The 16,047-nt window shown below is 34.2% G+C and overlaps 1 protein-coding gene across 1 annotated transcript in view; it reads left to right on the forward strand.

Annotated features, from left to right (window-relative positions):
• Positions 1-4,706: 4,706 nt before the first annotated feature.
• Positions 4,707-16,047, forward strand: part of LOC136025991 (mitochondrial import inner membrane translocase subunit Tim22-like) — a 29,997-nt gene continuing 18,656 nt past the window's right edge. Inside the window, exon 1 of the mRNA XM_065702130.1 lies at positions 4,707-4,911. The gene's annotated coding sequence lies outside the window, so the exon portion shown is untranslated. The remainder of the gene's footprint in view (positions 4,912-16,047) is intronic.

The following is a 16,047-nucleotide window of genomic DNA, read 5'->3' on the forward strand; positions in this document are numbered from 1 at the left end:
TCTTTACAGGCTCGTAACTGTTAATGGGTTAGACTAAACTTGATGAAACTTATATTTGTTAAAATCTGCATACAAATCAAATTCTTTTCATATATCTATTGTTATCAAAATTCTGTTTTTTAGAGTTTTGGTTACTACAGAGCCGGTTTGCTCCTTACTTACAGTTCGTTACCACGAACTGTTTGCAGTGGCCGATCCAGGGGGCGTGGGGCGTCACCCTGACATAGTTGGGGATTTTTGGATGGGACCGCTTGCTCTGGTTTGGGTTAAGACGAAAGTTATTTTTGTAATTGGTTTTAATAGCTGAGTTTTTAAAAAGTTTTTAATTATTAAAACTGTTTCGTTTTGCAAACAAGTTTGAAACAAGGTTTCAGCTACTTTGTGCGGTCTCTGTTAGATTTCACTAATGACGCATACCGCCAAAAAGCCAACTGTGAGGCGAAATCTTCATTTCATAATAACAAGGAGGGCAAATTTAAAATCTTAACTTCTTTAGCTAAGCTTCTTGGGCTTCGTAATTACTTTGCGTTTTGTAATTTTTTTTTTTTTTTTTAGTATTAATAAATTGATTGATTGCCTAGGCTGTCGAAATGATATTTCAGGATTGTGCTGTCATAACGGGGTTAATAAGTAAAATATTCACTACTTTTTACTGTGAAAAATTTGTTTCCGAGTCTTGCTATGGCACTGAGGTGAATGAATTGATGTCAATACTTTTTTTTGACTGTCTGTTTTGGTCTTTTGGGGTCGTTTTTTGGCAAAGCAGGGTGGTTTTTACAACATTGTTGTTTTTTAGGATTTGTATGAGAAGTGCACGAATTACTAATTTAAGTTTTGGATGTTGGTGAGCAAATGCTTGCCACTTTACTACCTATTTTCATCTAATTAAAGCTCTGCATTATGTGACATATCATCTCTTATGTTCATCCTAAAACATTAAAATAAAGGCAAAACTCTTCAAACTTTAGTAAAGGTTCGTATAAGCATCTACTTAAAACTAAGTATATTAGTCGAAATTCTCCTTCAAAGGTCGTAACCATTTACGAAGAATAGATTTTCGAAAAATTGTTTTTAAAAGAAGCAAATAATTATGTGTTTATTTCTTTTATCTAGCTGGTATAGATGGGTGTCTGAATTTTCAGTCTGAATCAGTGGAATGGCATCGATTTTTCTTCTTTTTTTCAAACATTTAATAATAAAATGCTAATAAAAAGTGGAAATTCACACAACTAAAGTTAACCACGCAAACGGAATACAACTACAGAATTACTTTAGAATTTCTCACCTTCTAAATACCAACCAAACAAAATATCGTTATGTTTTTGTATAGGGGTTGCATATATTTGTCCATAAAATTGTTTAAACTGCTATATACATACTTCTGAGGATCTTATGCGTATTTTGATACATACCATCGAATCATATTCCCACGATTAGTTGTTTATAAATCAGAATTTTTACAGGACGGTTCTCTTACTTAATACTAAATCCGAGTTAAATTTCAAATTTTCATTTTTGTGCTCAACAGACATACCGAGATTTAAAATTTGAATTAAATGCGTGAAAATCTCAAGGTTAAAAAAAAATTAATTAGAAATATACCACAGCTTGAAACACCTTTTTAAGGATTCTTCTCTCGATGTATTGTTTGACCAGAAATGTGGTAAAGATCGCAGGAAGCGGTATATCTAGAGTTTTTTTTTTTTTAATGTAAAAGGTGTAAAACAGGGTAGTACCCTATCACCGAAACTTTTTGCTATTTTTATAAATGATATTGCCGAATTCCTTGAAAAGAGGTGGGCGTCAGTTGTACACCTTGGAAATAAAGTATTATCATTACTATTATTTGCCGATGATATTGCCTTGTTCGTCAGATCCAATTCGGAGCTACAAACTCTGTTAGACTTAACAGCTGAATATTTAGAGGAAAAGAAACTGGAAATTACCACAAAAAAGACAGAGGTGATGATTTTTTGCCGTAGACAATCAACAGGAAATAAAGATGAAGAAAGTTTTAATTTGAATGGTGAAGCTGTGAAGGTTGTGTCTCAGGCAATATATTTGGGATTCCATCTAACATCGAACGGAAGATGGAGCAATCATATTTCGAAAATGGCAAATCGAGGAAAAGCAGCAATGGCAACGATGTTCAGGAACAGTAATTTGACGGGAATAGGCGACTTAAAGATGCACAAAAACGTGTTCAACTCAAAAATAAGGCCAATCCTCCACTATGGAGGAGAAGTATGGGGCCTAGAAGTTTCAAATTCATTAGAAACTCTACAGGTACAATATTATAAACGAATGCTAGGTCTGCACGCCACAACTCACGCACTTTTCATCAAGGGAGATTTGGGACTTTTCTCCATGAGAAAACATAGACAGATCCAATTAATTAAGTTTTGGCTGAAAATACTGCAATGTCCCTCCTCAAGACTCATCAGAGCAGCGTATTATGAATTACTTACCCCGGGACAAAAATCTTCATGGCCCTTCCATGTCAAAAACTACTGGACAGCACAGGTCTATCGCATGCGTGGAATGGAGGAGATGGCCCAATATCAGATCAAAAAGTCTTTCTGTCAGAGATCCAAACAAGGCTGGAAGACCAAGAAATTCAGAAAAGGTGGAACGACCTTTGCCAGTCGGAAAGATTAAGTTCTTTCCATAAGGCGAAAGGAAATTATGGTGAAGAGTTATATTTTAAATTAGGGATTCCAAAAGAATCCCTGAGGTCTTGGATGCAGGTGCGAGCAAACTGTCTCCCTCTTTGAGATCTCGTCAAAGTTGACACTGTTTATTAAAACACTATTTTCAAAAGAAACAGTGATTAGTTAGTGCTTTATTGCCTTTACTTAAAACCCTCGTTTTAAATTTCTTCTATGCATTTCTATCTTTTCGTTCTGTTTTTCTTGTTACAACCCCAAAAGAATTAGCATTTTACGAATATACAAGTTATATATTTATCCTCATTTCCTACTCTTCATTACCATCATAGTTACTAAGCGATGCCATAAAGTTAAGCGACATGCTAAATAATTTGACCTATACAAAGTGTCACAAAGAGTGCATGAACCCAAAAAATGGTTCAAGACCAATCTTGTTTTGACAATCAAAAGCTTATCTCACTGCTATTGCGGTCAGAAGTGCAAAGGCAAATAACTATGCAGAAAATATTAAACACCATATTTTTTTTATAGATGATGACCCGCTTTATATTTCTTTTTTTATGGCGGGGCGGTTTTTATCACTCGCTATTTTTTGTATCAATATTTTTATACCATTTTAGTTTCAACAGATTTATTAGAACTTTAACCCTCACCAGATTTTTGATTAAATTTATGACCATTTCCACGACCTACCAACGCCACATGATTGTCGAGGTTCCCTTTAAATTACAAGTATTTCTTCGATCGTAAGTTTATCAAAGTAACCTATTGTGCCCCAGACCCCTAAAGAATATCCTAGATTAGCCCCTGAATATTTGATAGTAGAACCAAACTAAATCATTTATAAACGCTTTAGAATACTTATAAAAGCTTTATATCACTTGTAAACGCTTTATATCACTTATGAACGCTTTAGATCACTTTAGTTCACTTATAGAGGTTTTAAATCATTTATAAACGTCTTAGATCACTTATACACGCTTTAGAGCATTTATAAACACTTTATATCATTATAAATGCCTTAGATCCCTTATAAAATCCCAAATAATGAGATCAAGACTCTTAAGGTGTCTATTTAAAATAGTTTTTGATTTGTATTAACATTTTTGGAAAACAACATTTTTGGAAAAACCCCTTTAAGGAAAACCACGCGGTAAAGTCAATTAAGTAATCGTGTATTAAAATATACACTACAACGGGAATAGTTCTTAGCAGCTTTGCTTACCCATGCAAAAGTGTTTAATTACTATAAAGGACGGTTTACTCGCAATATTATATAATAAAGATGTATGGAACAATGGTATTTGGAATTGCAAAAACATTCGGAGTTACTGTGTCATGTGCTGAAATCCATTTCTGCTTTTAGCACAGGTATTAACAAAAATTGACCCCCTTTCATTTACGACGCCCCCTTTTTTTACTAAGAATTTGGGAAATTATCTTGATGTTATATTCAAAACCTTTGATTTTTTTGTCTTTATTTAAGAAATGCATAAGTTCTCTTGTCAGCACTTTTCCCATCTGTGGTTTGGTTACTTCCTTGGAGGCAACTCTTTAAATGTATAACAATTGTCATTTCAACATTTGTTGTGATGCTGCTTAGTTGGAAAACTATTTTTTTTTTAATCCTTCTGAATCTTTTGTTTTCAAAATACAATTAGACAGTGTGTAAAAAATGTTGGCTTAAAAAGAGAGCTGTTCGTTATTATTCCATAATTAACTTTATCACTTGGATCCGAGCACAGACAAAATGCATGTGATACAAATGTTTACATACCATATCTTACAATGTAAATAAAAAGTCGTATCACTCGTATGAGGATACTTCTCAGCCTTATAGATTACGTCCACACGCGCTAAAAGCCCAAAAACTTAGGATAAACGGGCAAAGGCACGAAATTCATTGCTACCATAAAATTATTTCAGTTGGAACTCTATATTCCATACATTTTGCCGGTAGATTTGATCTACGAAAAAAGTACCAAAAGACATTGCTGCATTTTTCATAATCAAGGTCGATAGCTTTGCAACTCTGACAGTAATTTATAGAGCAAATAAAATTGAAAATAGAAAATGCAGCTGATGAAAAATTTGGTCTGACGTCCTAAAAGACAAGCGGTGATCCACAATCAAATCAAAAATTTAGTGAATACATGATTGATGCATTTTTTATGCTCTTCAATAATTGAATAATCGTTTCTTGGTGAAACAACACTTATTACCCTTAGTGGGGCCCCAAAAGGTAAAATAGTCCAAAGTAAGAATATATAGGCTATAGGCCTATAGGCTATATATATATATATATATATATATATATATATATATATATATATATATATAAGTAATTTTTTTTGCAGTTCATATAGTTCCAAGGACTCTAAAGTGTGTATTACTGCATATAGCAAGATTCTGATGATTGCAAAAGCCTATTGTTTCTTTTTCATTGTTAGAGAGGCATATCCATTCCTGTTTGACCCTCCTCCCCTATTGGGCAAACTAAAAATGCACAAAGTGGGCTTGCTTACAGGTACCAATACCTATAGAGCAAAGTGTATTAGTCTATGAGCCCCATAGCATGCACAGCTGTGTTGGCCTCAGGTGGCTTGGTGCTGCAGTGAGTTATTAGTAGTAGTAGTAATTTAACTGTTGAAATAGTGATTAGCTGTCTAAATGCTTGATACCTTACCCTTGAATCAAAGAGTACACACTACTTGATACATATTTTTATGTTTTATCCACACATAGGCCTAATAATACTTTCATTGCCATTATCCCACCCCTGCTGGTAAAGCTATATAAAGAATTAAAAGATAATGACTTCCACCTAATGGGGGCAAAGCTGAGGGAGGGCTGTAAAGATTATACATATTAGTTAAAATAACATCAAGAGAGGTATTTCCCCGAGTTGTTGATATTTTAACAATTTGCTTTACTTTAAGTGAGGTGAAAAAAAAAAATCCAATTTAAAGTTGTTGGTATTGCCAACTAAAAAAAGGCCAACATTGAGTTCCTTAGAAATAGCAAAATCAGCACTTTTCTGTAATTGCTTGATGAACATTTTGAATCAATATTTTGCTTTGAAGAGTAGAAAACAGCAATTGCAATAATAAATGGACAAGGGAGTGATTTTAGTCTAATACTTAGCCAGAGGATTTCATCATACTTGGATAAACTAGGGACTTGAATAACTTTTGGGTAAATGTTACTCTTAGTAAAAAACAAAACATTGTCACCTTTTTTCCAAGTGGGTAGTCTAAAGGATGGACTTTAATAAGCTCTGAATAATTTTTCAGGTGGAGAGACCCTGGGTCATGGGACTGTACTTCACTAATAGCTATAAAATCTATTAGATTTGATTCTGAAAGCACTTCAAGTTCAGTAAGCTTTTCAAAATTAAGACTTCCAGCATTATTGACTAAAAGTTAAGGAAAAACAAACAACTGGGGAATCACAACAGGGAGACTTGATGAGTTTCAGAATTTCCTGTGTAGGGTCTAAATTTAACATTATGATGCTTTGGAGAGGTTGGGTAAGAGACCTTGGGGATTTGGAGGTGCGTGGAGGGGCAAGAATATAGACAAAGCATGATGAGGAAGGTGCAACTAGTTTCCAGTTGTCAGGAAGTGAGAACAATTAGGATTTATTACAAGACAATTATTAAATCCAAGAAGTCTCAGATCTGAGTCACATTGACAGGGCTGACACAAGGGATAAAACAAAGGGGCTGGAAGTGTGGTTTTGTGGAGTTAAACTAAGAAGGAGTTGAATTGGGAGGTTTTTTTTTATAGTCAAAAAGGGGGAGATGGGAAGGCAAGAAGGTGCTGGGAAAGGGAAGTGAAGTGGGAACTTTCTGGGAGGAGGGAGGTTAGATTTACTTTGGCAAATTGCAGGTGGAGGCCTGAACCAGTCAATAACATCTTGGGTGCATGGAGCAGATAGGGTATGCAAGGGGGTTTGTGACTAGGAGGGATATGAATAAGAGGGGATTGTGGGAGGGTTTGGGTGCAGTAATGTCTGCAATGGCGATTTGACTGGTTGTGAGTAAATTTCTGGGTTGGAGGGGTGTTTTGGGGAGAGGATACCTGGGGCATGTTGCTTTGTATCAGAGAGGGAGGGAGGTAATGAGGGGTTTTAACATGAGAAGAATGGGATCCATAGTGCTACCTAAAAGGGAGCTTTTTTTAACAAAACAATGCCTGTTTGATTCTAACTTAAAAAAAGAAATATGGTCAAAATTATACTTTGCTTTAGTACACTTGCCAGTGAGGTAAAAACGACATAAGTGGAATAAAGAGCACTTCTTTTGGCCACACTTCTTGTATAAAAAATGGGAACAAACTCTTGGACTAGCTTCATTCCGTTTTTTTGAGGTTATGGGTAATAGAACCATGATTTATAGGGGCACTTTGGACCTAATTTTCAGTTTTCTTGCTTAAAAAACTTGCATTTTTGTTATAATACTATTATCAGAAGTACTTTTTTCCTGCAGCTTGCTTGGAGCACAATCATGTCCAAAATCATATTTATCTTCTAATTAGCAAAAACCTTCCAATATTATATTAACACATTTGGGAGTATTAGCAGGAAAGTCATTATTATTAGGCAGATTCACTTCCATACTGTCAAAACAAATCCAGGCATCAGTGATTGAGTTCTCAAGGTCAGGATTATAATTAGGTTTAATAGAAGTGAGGTTGAGGTCAGGTACAATTTCTGAACTTAATCCTCTGCTTCCTTCATTAATATTCATTGATCTTAAGGATGCTCCACTTTTTGATGATGAAAGTCTAAAGTGTCATTTACCTCGTTTGGGATGGAATTATTTGTAGTATGACTTCTTGAATCACTTTTATAAATTGACAAAAAATCTGTAGTAAGCATTAACACCTCTATTAACTTTTCTTTTAAATTCAATATTTTTGTCAAATCTGGTTGTAAGAAGGGGGTTGTCATGACGTTGCCTGTTTGGAGAGATTTATTTATACTGCATTCAGTAGCTTGGTATGATACGTGTGTTGAGCCTTTGGGAAGAACTTCAAGATCTTGGTGCTGGGGTGGGACAAGGGAAATTGTAGGACCAATTGGACTACGTCCAGCCTTGTGAGGAATATTTGGTTTTTCTGTTAAAAAAGAAAGCTAGCTGTGTGGAAGGTTTGGAAAAGGAGTTGGACTGCATAGGTCACTTGGGTCGCTAAGAATTCTTTTTCTTTCAACTGGGGTACAAGGCGTTTGAGGGAAGCCACAATGGGGTTTCAAAAGACCCAGAGAAGGAGTAAGGTTTACTTTTGATTTAGTTGAGCAATCAAGGCATATCCAGGAATTACTCCAGTTTGTAATATCTATCCTGGCACACCTTTTGGCCCCTGTGTGGAACCAAGAGTCACAATTAGCACATTTAATTGAGTGAGATGTAACTTGTAGTCTGCAATTTGGACAATATTGTTTTGTTTTGCCATTTGATCATGCCAAGGTCAACAATCATGGAATGTTTCTGGTACAGTAGCTTTGAGATATGTTGACAGGTTGATATATTGACAGGTTGAATATGTTGACATGGATAAGGTCATCAATGCCTACTGTATCTTCGTTAAAAAAAACAAATTTTCAGTGATATGTATTTCATAACAACACAAATACAAGCTGAGGTAAAACAAACCAAACAAATTGAAAATGATAGCAGTGATTTTTGCCATGGATAAGGTCATCAATGCCTACCATACATTTGAAAATGAAAAACCTGGACAAAATAAATCGTTGGAAGAAAAAGACGTTTTTATCCCACCACCTGAACAATCAAAAGAAACAAGGGTTTGACAATATGTCTTTTATAGTGACAAAAGACAAACCAAAGCACAAGAAGAAGGTTTTGTCCCAGTGAACAATTAAAAGAAACAAAGGTTTGGCAATACATCTTTCATAATGACAAAAGACAAGCCAAAATAAAAGTTGAAGGTCTTTTAAAAAATTAATGTAATTTTACAAATGCACTACTTTTAATTTAAGTTCCATTTGGACGTCATGACATCAAGAAAAGGCTCAAATTGCCTGTGTTTAGAAGACAAGCAACAGTGAGAATCCATATATAGAAGCCTGCCATGTGCTGAGGACTGGGACCCAGCAGCAAAGCTGCTGGTGTCCTATATATATATATATATATATATATATATATATATATATATATATATATATATATATATATATATATATATATATATATATATATATATATATATATATATATATATACAAGGCGTGTTTTTTAAGTAAAGTCCATTTGAACACAAGTTCACAGCAAAAGATTATTTCAAAAAATTAAATTTATTTTCAGAAAGTAAATACTTTACTCTATTTTTTCGGCATAGTTGCCAAGTTTTTTCGAACATTTATCATACCTCTTAACTAATTTTAAAATAAAAACTCTTTATAAAAACTTGCTGCTAGCTCAAGTAACCAAGATTTCACTGCTGTTTTTACATTGTCATCATCATTGTAATGGTTGCCACAGTGGCAAACAGTTGAACTGGAGACAAAATATAGGTTTTGCATATGATGTCCAAATCAGGGCAACAGAACATGGAATGGAAATGGATGCACTCCCCTGAAAAGTTGAAGACAGAATAGACTCTCTTCCAGCACAAAATCATTGCGTTGGTGTTTTGGAAACGGCATGGTGTTGTTTTGGTTGACTTCATGTAACAGGGAACCACTGTCAATGCAGAAGCCTAATGCTAAACCCTCAGAAAGCTCTGCAGAGTGATTAAAAAACAAAACAAAAAACTTGTCTTTATTCATGATGGAAAAAAGAGAATTGTCCTTCTTCATGACAATGCAAGACCTTCCATTATTTGTCAGGCCCACAATTTGTTAGATAGGTTTGGCTGGGAAGTTTTAGACCACCCATGATACAGCCCTGATCTTGCACCGTGTGGTTTTTCCACCTCAAGCAGTGGCAGCCATTACAATAATAATGGTGACGTAAAAACGGAAGTGAATTCTTGGTTATCGAAACAGGTAGCAAGTATTTATACCGAGGTTACTTTAAAATTAGTCAAGAGGTATGATAAGTGTTGCAACAAACAATAAACTTGGCAATTATGCTGTTAAATAGAGTAAAGTATGTACCTTTTGAAAGTAAATTTACTTTTTTTAAATAATCATTTGTTCTGTACTTATGATCAAATGGACCTTAATTAAAAAACCCGCCTCATATATTAGGCAAAGGTGAATGGGTTTAGAGACCCAGACCCAGAGACCCTGGGTTTATTGAAGAAAGATAATCAGTAAGAATGAAATCGTCCTTCTTCATGACAATCCAAGACTTGACACTGCTGGCCAGACCTGTAATTTGTTGGACAGTTTTGGCTGGGAAGTTTTAGATCACCCATAATATAGTCCTCATCTTTCGACGAGAGATTACCATCCGTTTCTCCACCTCAAGGAACACCTCAGCAGCAAACGTGACAGTGATGATGACGACGTAAAAACGGAAGTGAATTACTTGTTAGCGGAACGGGTGGGAAGTTTTTATACAGAGGTTACTTTAAAATTAGTTGAGAGGTATGATAAGTGTTCCAACAAACTTGGCAACTATGCTTTTAAATAGAGTAAAGTATGTACTTTTTGAAAATAAATTTACTTTTTCCAAAAAATTGGTGAAAGCACAATCTTCGGTAGTCTATCTCTCATCCAGAAAAGATAGCCTAGCCATTTAACATTTGTTTTATTATAGCCTTGGACAGTGGGATCAAACCACATTTTTTGTATAGCTTATTGTTTGTTGCATGGTTAGTCAAAAGAGTACCTAAATCTTCCTCATTTTTCCCAAGTACCCATGTTTTTAGAACCATACTTGACCATTGTCAGTACTGTTGTATCCACTATTTTGATTGTAGTTTGTAGACCTATCTTCCTGTTCTTATTAGCGTTTTTCAATGCCAACAAGAACACCTGCACCTTGATTGTTCTGTGTTTCACATCTCTGTTTCTTCTATTATTTTGACTTGTATCTTACTACTTATTGTTAAGTAAACATTGTTATCAAATATATATTATTCAAAATCGTGGTTTCGATTGACAAACAGCTCTTTCTACCTAGCCTTTATAATTATGAGCAGCTTGATTTTATCTGTAACTCAAAAGAAATGGACATGCAGCATGCTCATACCAAATGTAATTGAATATCAAATTTTTCATGGCAAGTTTTTCATGGTTTCCTGCACAAGAACTAAAATGTTGAATTGCACTTTAAATTCTACACCAATTTTGAGTAATCAGTAAAAAAAAAACTTTTCATCCATATTTTTGCACATTATTTTTTAAATAATAATTTTAATAATAAATCACCATCTTTAGAAAATAATTATCTGTGTAAGATCAGAAACATGATTATAATATCGATTCTAATTAGAAAATGGCATTTTGGCATTTGGGAAGAGGATTAGAGTATAGGAACTGGGAACAATTCAATCCTTACAACATGCAGGATTCAACCTGTCACCCTTTGATAGGAATGCACAGCTTTATCTACTACGTCATCGCAAGGTTAGGTTAGATAATATTTCTTTTATAACTTTATTGATTTACATTAATCTGTAAAATTTTTATGGCTTATGTACATGTTTTAACTAGGATGAAAGTGAATAGGTAACATAATGCCTTTTTTTTTTATCTTCTTTCCTACTTTAATAATTTCTTTGAATGAACTTTGTCATTGAACTCTCTCTGAAAGAAATCTAGTGAACATACAAGAATCTCGTTATTTTGTGAATGACCCGAAAGTTATTTTTTTTGTAAATTATATAATTTCAACTTTAATGCTTTAATATTTCTTCTGATGGCGGTTGCTGTACATTGGTCAGAATGTCTAGACCTTTGTACCTGTTTTAAAATCCTAAATATATAGATTTATCCCCATTTGAATGTTTATTTTTTTTGTCAAAAAAAGACAATGTTGTTTGAGAAAAGGAAACCTGACTTAGGTGTTACCTTAAAAAGTACATATTATGTATAGGGAAATTAGATCAACCAAGTATACAAATATAAAATCAACATTTCATTTACAATTAGAAGACACAGTAGACTTTGCCGTCTTCATTCAAAATTTATTTTACATTAAGATAATATTAAAGACGAAAATATACATCAAGACTTTGAACGAACTTTGTCATTGAACTCTCTCTGAAAAAAATCTAGTGAATATACAAGAATCTCATTATTATGTGAAAGTTAATTTTTTCGCAAATTATGTAATTTCAACTTTAATGCTTTATCATTTCTGCTGATGGTGGTCGTGATACATTGATTGATACTTTTGTACCTGTATCGATACATTGATCGATAATATCTATACTTTTGTACCTGTTTTAACATTCTAATTAAATAGATTTATCCCCATTTGAATGTTTAGTTGTTCGTCAAAACAAGGAAGTGTAGTCTGAGAAAAGGGTTCGAAAATTGACCTATGGCTATTACCTGATTTCGACATTTTTTTGTGTGGCCTCTTGTTCATCAACACTTCTAACTGGGGCTTGGGAAACAAAGAAACGAAGTCAAGGCAGTATCCGGTGGGATTGAATTTTTTTTTACTGATTTTAGATATATCAGTTTCATCAAGTTTAATCTTACCCATCAAAAGTTACGAGGCTGAGAAAATTTGTCTTATTTTCGAAAAAAGGAAAAACACAATCTAAAATTCATAGTATCTTAATAAAAATAAAACCATCAGATTCAGCATATCAGAGAATTTCAATCTAGAGGTTTCAAGCTCCTATCTGCAAATATATGAAATCATTTTTGCCAGAAGAAAGATCACGGGTGCGTGTTTGTTTGTTGTATTTTTTCAGGGGCGATTGTATAGACCCAGTGGTCCTAGAATGTCCCCAGAGGACTCAATAGAACGAAAATTAAAACTTCTAGTGCCTTTTTAATTAAAAAACAAAATTTAACAAAATTAAAAAATTTAATACTTTTGGTCTCTCGGTTCGCTGCAACTGAAGACTGTACTAGCCCAACGGTCAACTGCTTGGAGTGAATCTTTTTCGGGGGGTCCTTAAAGCTTGTTAAGACGAGCCCGCCGGGTTCAAAACACCCAGTACTAGCAGCCGCAGGCGTAATATCGGCAACACCACAGTCGATCCCGAATGCCTAGGCAAGTATGCGCTGGTCCTGACCGAGTTCAGACTAAGGAAATCCAAGGTTCTCTTTCAACTACTGTATTAACTGAAAATGCAAGGCAAGCACGAGACAACCAATAACATTTATAAAAGCGCCTAACAAAATCTAAACCACGCTTAATGAAGACTTATATCCTTTTGATTGCAGTATAGTTAGACGACAAATGACTAAAAAACAAGCGCCAAGGCTAGAAAACTTTACTTTTATACTCTCCCAAAAACCCACGTTTTTCCAGCCAGGTACTTTTCTGTGGTTAAATGACTTGCGCCGAACTGGCTAAAACTCAGTAAAAATTTATTAATTAAATTTTTGGAAAGGAATATTTTTTTAACATTTAATCAATAACAGTTTACATTCATTTAGTTATACTTATTACAAAGATTGTGTAACAAAACTGCATTTTTATGTACAAGCTTGATGAATGGACGTCCTGAAATTGATTGCCAAAAACAGCTATAAGGAGGATGAGAAAAGTAGTAGCTCTAAAGAAACGTCAGGCTTAAAAGACGTTTTAAGTAAGAGGCAACCAAGCTCAATAGTAACCTAAAATTTTAACTTTACTTTCCATACCGCTTCTTTCGTACTGATTTTTTTTTTTTTTTTTTTTTTTTTTTTTTTTTTTTTTTTTTTTTTTTTTTTTTTTTTTTTTTTTTAAGAAGAAAACCTTATAAAAAATCTTTATGGGTCATCTAGAGCTGTTCTTAAATATATCCAGGTTTTCGTAACATAAAGAAGCGAATAGTCCTCAAGTTTAAAGATACAAAATTTGTGATTTCCATTCGTATGATAACGATAAACAAAATAATGGCTTAAATACAATCAAATAAACTATTTTTTTTACTGCTAGTGTCTACTTTATCTGACATGAAATGGATATATTTTTAGGTCCCCCTCACCAGAACTTCTCCAAATAGCACCCTACTTAGTTATTGATCATCTGAGGGACCATCCCAATCCGTCACAAAAATTGTTTTTTACTAAATTATTTAGGACTACTAACAATAGTATTGTGGATCAATGACGAGTTCATAGACTTAAAAAAAATGTGTTCTGAAAAAGTGTGACATTTTTATTTATCAAACAGTTCGTGGTAACGAACTGTAGTAAGGAGCGACCCGGCTTAATAGTAACCAAAACTCTAAAAAATTGAATTTTGATATCAATAGCTACATCAAAAGAATTGCATTTTAATGCTGATTTCAAATATATAAGTTTCATCAAGTTTACTCTTACCCATCAAAAGTTACGAGCCTGAGAAAATTTGCCTTATTTAGGAAAATAGGGGGAAACACCCCCTAAAAGTCATAGAATCTTAACGAAAATCACACCATCAGATTCAGCGTATCAGAGAACCCTACTGTAGAAGTTTCAAGCTCCTATCTACAAAAATGTGGAATTTTGTATTTTTTGCCAGAAGACAAATCACGGGTGCGTGTTTATTTGTTTGTTTGTTTTTTTTTTGTTTTTTTTTTCTTTTCCCCAGGGGTTATCGTATCAACCAAGTGGTCCTAGAATGTTGCAAGAGGGCTCATTCTAACGGAAATGAAAAGTTCTAGTGCCCTGTTTAAGTGACCGAAAAAATTGGAGGGCATCTAGGCCCCCTCCCACGCTCATTTTTTTCCCAAAGTCAACGGATCAAAATTTTGAGATAGTCATTTTGTTCAGCATAGTCGAAAACCATAATAACTATGTCTTTGGGGATGACTTACTCCCCTACAATCCCTGGGGGAGGGGCTGCAAGTTACAAACTTTGACCAGTGTTTACATATAGTAATGGTTATTGGGAAGTGTACAGACGTTTTCAGGGGGATTTTATTTTGTTTGGGGGTGGGGCTGAGGAGAGGGGGCTATGTTGGAGGATCTTTCCTTGGAGGAATCTGTCATGGGGGAAGAAAAATTCAATGACAAGGGCGCAGGATTCTCTAGCATTACTATAAGAAAACAATGAAAAATAAACATGAAAACGTTTTTTCAAATGAAAGGAAGAAGTAGCATTGAAACTTAAAACGAACAGAGATTATTACGCATATAAGGGGTTCTAAAAATACTTTAGCATAAAGAGCGAGGTATTTAGGAGGAGATAAATACCTTGCTCTTTATGCTAAAGTATTTTTAGTAATTTCAACTATTTATTCTACGGCCTTTCTGATTCAGGGGTCATTCTTAAAGAATTGGGACAAAACTTACGATTTAGTGTAAAAAGCGAGGTATTAACGAGGGTACAAACCCCCTCGTATACATAATAAAAATATAAGGTTATGAAAGTTTGTTACGTAAGTTAATTCTTAAGTTACGTATATTTTTTACTAATAAAAACGTTCGTTAAAAATTAAAAGTTCTAGTTGCCTTTTTAAGTAACCGAAAAATTGGAGGGCAACTATGCCTCCTTCTCCACCCCTTATTTCTCAAAATCGTCTGATCAAAACTAAAAGAAAGCCATTTAGCCAAAAAAAAGAATTAATATACAAATTTCATTTTAATAATTTATGTGCGGAGAGCCAAAACCAAACATGCATTAATTCAAAAACGTTCAGAAATTAAATAAAAAAAACTAATTTTTTTAGCTGAAAGTAAGGAGCGACATTAATACTTAAAACGAACAGAAATTACTCCGTATATGAAATGAGTTGTCCCCTCCGCAATCCCTCGCTCTTTACGCCAAAGTTTGTCTCTTTGCCACAATTCTACTTTTTAAAACAATTAAAAGCTTTAGCGTAAAGAGCGAGGGATAGCGGAGGGGACAACTCATTTCATATACGGAGTAATTTCTGTTCGTTTTAAGTTTTAATGTCGCTCCTTACTTTCAGCTAAAAAAATTAGTTTTTTTTATTTAATTTTTCTACAGTCCTCCTCGGGCATTTTATTTTGGGCCTGCATGAGTACTTTCCCAGTCCTTTTTGTTCATATCCTGGTATAAATTATGGTTATACTATATAGCGCATAAATAGTCTTGGTGACTCGGAAGGGCTTATCGTTTAAGTGTTTCGTTTCAATAATGGTATAAAAATATTGTGAGACAACATAAAACATAACAAATAATGTTAAACCTGGAATGGACATATTGAGTGAAACTTCTCTTGGGAAGAGACTGAGTGCTATTCTATTAAGCCTCTTTGTATGGTACACTATATGGACATCCACTTGCAAGGTGTGTTTGAGATCCAACACAGGCTGTTGAATGGCAATATTTGTAAGCTTTCCAAGC

Source organism: Artemia franciscana, chromosome 4 (assembly GCF_032884065.1).
Source record: "Artemia franciscana chromosome 4, ASM3288406v1, whole genome shotgun sequence".
In the NCBI taxonomy this organism is placed as follows: Eukaryota; Metazoa; Arthropoda; class Branchiopoda; order Anostraca; family Artemiidae; genus Artemia; species Artemia franciscana.